The sequence below is a fragment of the Pteropus vampyrus genome, unplaced genomic scaffold, assembly GCF_000151845.1.
Source record: "Pteropus vampyrus isolate Shadow unplaced genomic scaffold, Pvam_2.0 Scaffold1, whole genome shotgun sequence".
Taxonomy (NCBI): Eukaryota; Metazoa; Chordata; class Mammalia; order Chiroptera; family Pteropodidae; genus Pteropus; species Pteropus vampyrus.
The window spans coordinates 21,613,174-21,620,459 of record NW_011888782.1 but is presented as its reverse complement, the minus strand read 5'-3'; the positions used below and the strand labels follow the sequence as shown (position 1 = coordinate 21,620,459).

Here is a 7,286-nt window from a genome sequence, read left to right as displayed (position 1 = left end):
AGGCTCAGTTTCATCATCTGGAAAATAAGAATTAAAGCAATACCCCCCTGCTAGGATTATTCTGAGGCTTTAGTAAGATGACCTCTGTGAAGCCCACAGCACAGATCTGGCAAAGCAAACTCATATGAAGGGTGGCGACTATTTTGACTCTTTTTTGTGTTGTTGTTATTATTAAATGGAACCTTTCCCAGCAAGGAAACTCATGCTATCTTGCCCTCGCCTTCCTGCTTTTCTTAGTCGTAGAATCATAGACTTGTGGGTGGTCAGAGATAATTGTATCCAAATCCACATTTTGTAAGGAAAAGGAGGTTCAGAGAGGGCCCAGGCTGGCCCCAAATCACACAGTAAATTAATGAAACAGATAGATCCCCTGACTCTCAGTCTACCGACTCCTTCCTCATCTTGGTAAAAATACAGACCAATCCTATGGTGACTATAGATAACGATACTGTATTGTATGTTTGAAAGTTGCTAAGATAAGAGATTTTAAAAGTTTTCAGTACAAAAAAAATCTTGTAACTGTGTGAGACGATGGGTATGTTAGCTAACCTTATTGTGGTAATCATTTTGTAATATGTAGGTGTAGAAAAGCACTATGCTATACACCTTAAACTTATATATTGTCATCTGTCAATTATATCTCTGAGGTGCGGGGAGTGGGGCGCAGAAATACAGACCAATCCTGCCAATAGGGAAACCCCAGAAAGAAATTCTGCAGGAAGATGACTTCAGCAGGGAGGAGAGTTCTGCCCTCTAGAGTTCAAAGTACAACAGACTCCATCTACTCATGATGACAGGTGCAGTCTGGGTGGTGCAGCCTTTGGCCATAGCTGTTCAGTATGTCTAATGAAAAACGATCAACAGAGCGAGACTCATTAACAAACGGATACCAGGAGTCCCACAGGCAGATGCTATCGGTGGCCTCCTGCAGGATCTGGGTGGGCGGACAGAGCCTTGGACAAGAGAGGTAGCTATTGAGGGACGGCCACATCCTGAGGCTGCCCTAGGGCTTGGGAGAAATGCCAAGTCTCTGCCAAATAATCCTACTCACTTTAGGCTTATTCTGTGCACATTAAATGACCATCTATGGGAGAAGTCAACTTCCCTGGAACCTTGCTATCAAAGAAAATAGAGCATATATACACTTTGGGTTACCCGGAAGAGTCCATCACCCCTTACAATCCAGAGCATCTGGAGTGTGTGTAGGATCTAGTGGGCTATTCATCATCTCGCAGAGATGCTGTCCCTGAGCACCCAAGGAAAGAATTCACCTCTGGCCCCACAAGACCAACAACTACACCTGGGACACTAGCAATCCAACTCTGAGAAGTCTACCTTGGATATCATCTGGCTCCTAGATAGTGTCCTATCAGTGCCCTCAAAATTGGCAGTCTGTCCCAACTCAGAAGCTAATTTCCTTCTCCACCTGCACCCCACCCTACTAGCCCATGGGAACCACTTCAATTTCAACATGACTTGTGATATTGTTTGCTTAACTTGCTGAGTTAACAACCACATTTTGGGCTACCCCGAAGTGTTATTTGAGAGCAAGTGAAAGAAATAGATCTTAGCAAATTTAGAAATACCCAGTTTCTCTTTGAGACACCTTCTTTCCACAGGAGAGTCAGTTGTTTTCTCAAAGCTACAAGTACCATATTTCCATTTCTGTTTTATGAAGCTTGTTGTTAGGCAACAGCCTGAGTTCTTCCACAGACACACCCCACCCAGACAGTTCTAGAAACCCAAAATAGTCTCAGTGGGAAAATTACTCTTTCACCTCATAGTTCCTCATTTATTTAAGTAGAAATAAAAATAAATTTAAATTTGTATTTCTTTGAATACTATGTAAGAGATTCATGTTGTTTGTGTAAGATTGTCGATGTGTTTGTTTTATATTCTTTATATCTTTTTCTGATTATAAAAGAGATGCACAGTCATTGAAAATAGAAAAGATAAACGTATAAAAATTTAAAATTAAACAATATTCCACCTCCCAGTGATAACCATTGGTCAACACTGAGGTTTCCTAGTGTGTCTTTCTCTGCAGATAGATTTTTAAAAGAGATTTCAGATTATAACATACATACAGGTTTTAAATCTTGTTGCATTCACTTTTCGTTATAGCATAAACATTTCCTGTGTATTAAACTCGAACATGATTTCTAATAGTTGCCATTCTGATTTTTTCGAGCCAAGTGCCTACAGACAGACATGGATGCAACTATTATGCACAAAACTGTGCTGAACATAAACCTTTGTGTATATCTTTGTATACGAGGAATGACTAGATCAGTGAATTTAAGCACCTGTGTCTCTTGCTAGATACTGCAGAATTACTTTTCAGAAAGATGACACTGTGTTGCTGACATTTTAAAAACCCCAATCCCTGACTTCAACTCACCTCCATCCCCCACACCTTCCCAGTCTTTTTGGTCAGGATATTGTGGGCTTTTATTATCCTATGAAATACCAGCTACTGACTTCGAGAGGCAGAGAGGGAAAACAAACAAACAAAAAGACTTCCATCCTTGACAGGTGCAGTCTGGGTGGTGCAGCCTTTGGCCATAGCTGCACTTTAGCAGAGAGAAAAGAAAAGATAAGGAGATTTTAAAAAGTGACCAATAACATCACAAAAGAAATTATTTTAAGGAAACAGAGACTGCTTAGGACATGGGTTTAGGGGAACACAGGAGAGGCCCTTGGAACCATATGAAATCTGGGGGAAGGAGGTCATGGGGAGTTATTGTTTAAAGGGTTGAGAGTTTCAAGATAAAAAGAGTTCTGGAAATAAATGGTGGTAATGGTTAAACAATCATTTGAATGCACTTAATACCACTGAACTGTACACTTAAAATGGTTAAGATAGTAAATTTTATGTTATGTGTATTTTTTTTAAAACGCCTACAGCACCTGGTCTTCCTAGGTGGTCTTTCATCCAAGTACTAACCAGGCCCGACCTTGCTTAGCTTCCGAGATCAGACGGGATCGGGCACATTCAGGGTGGCATGGCCGTAGACTGTTATGTGTATTTTACCACAATGAAAAAGTGGGGTGGGGGGAACCAACAAAATCTAGGAAGAGAAAGAGATGGTGATACTGGATCTGGAGAAGAAGGGGCGTCTTAGAGAAAGGAGAAGTAGAGAGGAACAGGATACTCATAAAGTCCTCGTGCTATTTGGATGTTTAAAAAATTCACTTCTATACAAACTATAAACAATCTGTAAAAGGCAACAAATAGAGAATTTATTCAAGATTTAACGCAGTTGACCACAGGAAGGTCAGCTTTCAAGGTATCCACCATCATTTTTGACACACTAAGATTCAGCCATCTCAGTATAATATAGAGCTCATTATCTACAAAATAAAAGAAAGGAGAATATAAAACAAGCATAAGCAACTTTATTTAAATCTTCGGTAAATTTTCTCTGGGTTGCATTTCACTAATTATTTATACCTTACAAGGAAGTGAATTTATTTGACATTGGGGCCACCAGGATGCCTAAGCCCTGTATCTTAGGCTTTTGCTAGCAGAGGTGATGCTCCAATCAGCAAGGAGGCTCCATTAGTGCCAGTTCCAAGGACCCCCTCGACATATGCAGGTAGCCCTGTCTTGGGGCAAGAGGATGCCCAGCTGCCAAATTGGAAGTATAACACCAAAAGGCTACTTTACACTTCCATCAGTAATGAATATGTGCCCATTTCCAAGCACATTATGACAATGAAAAATAGAAGGAACCAGAAAAGAATTTCCACGGGCTCCCACCCCACATCTTCTCACCTACCTGCAGCTGAGCCCATACAGTCTTCCTTCTCTCCCGGTGCGATGGAAGAATTGTCTCTGCTCTTGTCTACTAAAGCCGTCACTAGAACTCACCTCCTCCTAACTCCCCATGATTGTATTCCTGCCTGTCCCCTCTCTTCTGCACAATTTCCCCTCTCTGCTGGATAATTCCCAGTAAGCATACAAGCGGGCCAGAATACTTCCCATTTTTAGAACCTTCCTCTTGACTGCATGTCTCCTCCAGCTCTTGTCCCATGTCTCCATTTAGAGAGACCCAAAAGCATTCTCTCCGGTTCCTTGGCCCCCATTCTCTCTTGAACTTTCTTCTTACCCCTTCCTCAGACACTCTTTTGTCTAAGTCACCAGTGCTCTCTATTTGGCTAAACTCGATGGTCCATAATCAGGCCCTCCTTACTTGACCCATCAGCAGAATGTGACAAAGTTGACGGCTTCCTTTTCCATTGGGCACTAGAGACAGCTCGCTCTCTCCCAGTTCTCCAGCCACCTCACTGGCTGCTCTTCCGCCGTCTCCATCACTGGTTCCCTTCTGCCTCCCTGACCTCAAGCGATCCAGGGCCCCAAGGCGAGGTGCCCAGGTCTCATCTCCTCTCTATCTACACTCACTCCCTGGAGAGCTCAGCCTGTCACAAAGCTTTAAACATGATCTCTGTACACTGACAGTGTCCATTTTCTTCCAGCCCACACTTCTGTAAAGTCCAGACATGTATATTCAACTCCCTGACAATTTCTCTTGGATAGATAGATGATAAGCACCTCCCAGAAGTCACTACGAAACTCTGTAGTCATCACTGTCTCAGTAGATGACAGCTCCATTCTTCCAGCTGCTCTGGTCAAAACCCTTGGGGTCCTCCTGAATACCCCTCTTTCCTTGATGTTCTATTTCCAACACACAAGCAAGTCCCAGGCAGCACTTGTGTGTATGTGTGTGTATTCTTCTTCTTTTATTATTATCATTATTATTTATTAGCACTTTCTCTCAAAACTGATCCTGCACCAGATCGATTCTCACTGCTTCCACCACGGTCCCCTCACGCAATACATCACCATGTCCTCCTGGACAACTCCACACTCTTCTCCCTGCTTCCACCCTAGTATCCATTCACTGCACTGCCCCCAAGGTCCTCTTTATACTCCAGTCAGATCATGTTACTTCTCCACTGGAAACCACCCAGCAGCTCCCACCTCCCTTAGAACGAACCCAGACTTTCTACTAGGATCTACGAGGCCCTATGTGATCCAGCCCTGGCCTCCTTTCCCAGTCTTGTATCCCAAGATTTTCCTCCCACACTTCGTTTAGCCATACAGGCCCCTTAGCTCTTCCTAAAACAGGATGAGCTTTCCCCTACCGCAGGCCATTTGCATTTGTTCCTTCCTCTGCCTTGGAGCCTCTTTTACCAGATCTGCACATGGCTCACCCCATTGCTTCTCACAGTCTCTGTTTCCATGTCACCTCCACAGATAGGCCTTCACGAATCACCCCGTGTAAAAATATAGACCTCACCACCACCCTTCCTCCCTATCCCTATATTTGGCTTTATTTGTTTTCTTACCCTTTATCTCTACCTGACATTATATTATATATTTGTCTGTTTCTTATTTATCTTCCATATTGGCATGTGAGGATCAGATCCACAACACCTCAGATGGTGCCTGACACATAGTAGGAACTCAACGAACATTGACCGAATGAATTTATATTTTCGTGTGACTTGGCTCTTGGTGTCTTTTGCACCAAGATATTTGATATTTTAAAATTGGTTTCTAAGAGCTCATTATAGAAGAAACACAATAACCTTTTGTCTGTCATATATATTACGAATATTTTTTCCTGCTTTCCCATTTTTCTGTTTCATAAAGCAAAACTCACAGTGGTTTCTCTTTTAAAATGACCACACCATGTATTAAATGCAGATTCCTGCCCGATTCTGTCAAGATTGTTTTCATTCTTAGTCTGTGGCTTTTATTGAGCATTTTAATCTTTTCCTCTGTATTTATTAGCATTTTAATGAAATAGTGCAAGGCGCTGCCCAGAGGCTGCTAGCCAGAATCTGTTCAAACCTGAAATGGAGAAAACAGCTCTTAGGTACAACATACTTATCATGATCGTTGATGCAAATTGATCGGAGGGAGCAGAAATGACCCTGCATCACTTCATTGTTACCCAGAGCACAGGCAGATGCACGCAGGCTGGGAAGTAGCAGGTAGCTGATGCTGATTGCCAGTTCTTTGAAGAATTTATCACACTCAGTTCGGCTACTTCTTAAAAACACTCAGGTGTTTTAGCTGAAGAGGCGTGAACAAGTAAGACAGTACCAGACAGAAGGATTTTGAAGTGCTCCATGGGATGGCACGGTTGCAATGGATAATTGAGACTCTGAAATCTCTTGTACATTTACTGGTAAAAGAGGAGAATTCAAAATACTGCAGAATCTAAATATGATGTCAGGGCGACCTCAGGAGACACGAGGAGCCCAGGTTACCAACCTCAGTCTCTCAGGAAGCTCTATTCCACCAGCCTTGATCACCTTTGGCCATTCCCAAGCTAAGGAACACCTGCCCCCCAGACTCTAAGAGAGGAGAGGAGGCATCTGAAAAATGCAAAGGAAAGAGCTTGCAGAAATGACAGTCCATTCCTGACTGCCCTGTGTAGGAATAACAAGACTGTATAAAACTGCTTGTTATGTTACAATCGGGCTCAGCCTTTAGATAGGAATCCGCTGAGCCAGTGCCAGTGTCAATAAGTGCTACTTTCTGCTTATAGACTCAATGTCCCATCTCTTCGTTCGAGAATCCTATAACAGTGCTGATAATGCCAAGGTCACGGGTTCTACAAGGCAAAACGACCTATAAATAGATAAGACTAGTGGCCTGGAAATTCCTCCCCGCTTGCAGGCCCCACCAGAAGCTCCCCCTCCCCCTCCTGAGTCACAAAGTGCACATACAACCTCAGACAAAGGAATCACGCACCCCTTGCATGGACACTGCAGAGGGATATAAGCTGTAATGAATCTAACCAAGGAGAGCTTGTACTTTAGGGCTGTTAAGCCTCACGCTCTCCTTCAGCCTAATAAATTCTCCTTCCTCTAACAAAGTTGTCTGAGTGTCCAAATGCCTCCGTCGGGTGTCGCTTCCTGCAACACTCCTCCCTCCTTCCAAATATTACAGATGGGCCAGCCACTGGGCTATGCATCTCTGACTTCACAGTCTTCAGGGAGACCAGCAGGACCCCTAGGCCATCTTGCCCACGAAGACAAAAAGTGGCCTTCATTCTAGTGTCTAGTGACCTGCCCATGGGCCCCTCAGTCCTCTTCCCTCTTCGGGAGTGGAATAGGATGAGGACATGCAGCTTGAGATCGCGTACAGGCAGATGTCCTGAGTAGCCGTGGTGATATCCCGGAGTGCTTATGCTGTGGGTGCAGATTTGAACCCACCTGGGGCCTAAGTAGGACCTGAACACAATTTTGCTGGCCAGAATATGAAGGGT

At 43.5% G+C, this 7,286-nt stretch overlaps 1 non-coding gene across 1 annotated transcript; it reads right to left on the bottom strand.

Annotated features, from left to right (window-relative positions):
- Positions 1-2,898: 2,898 nt before the first annotated feature.
- On the bottom strand, positions 2,899-3,017 carry LOC111736713. The gene has a single exon (XR_002779236.1). It is a non-coding gene; the product is annotated as a 5S ribosomal RNA (ribosomal RNA).
- Between the last annotated feature and the right edge of the window lie 4,269 nt (positions 3,018-7,286).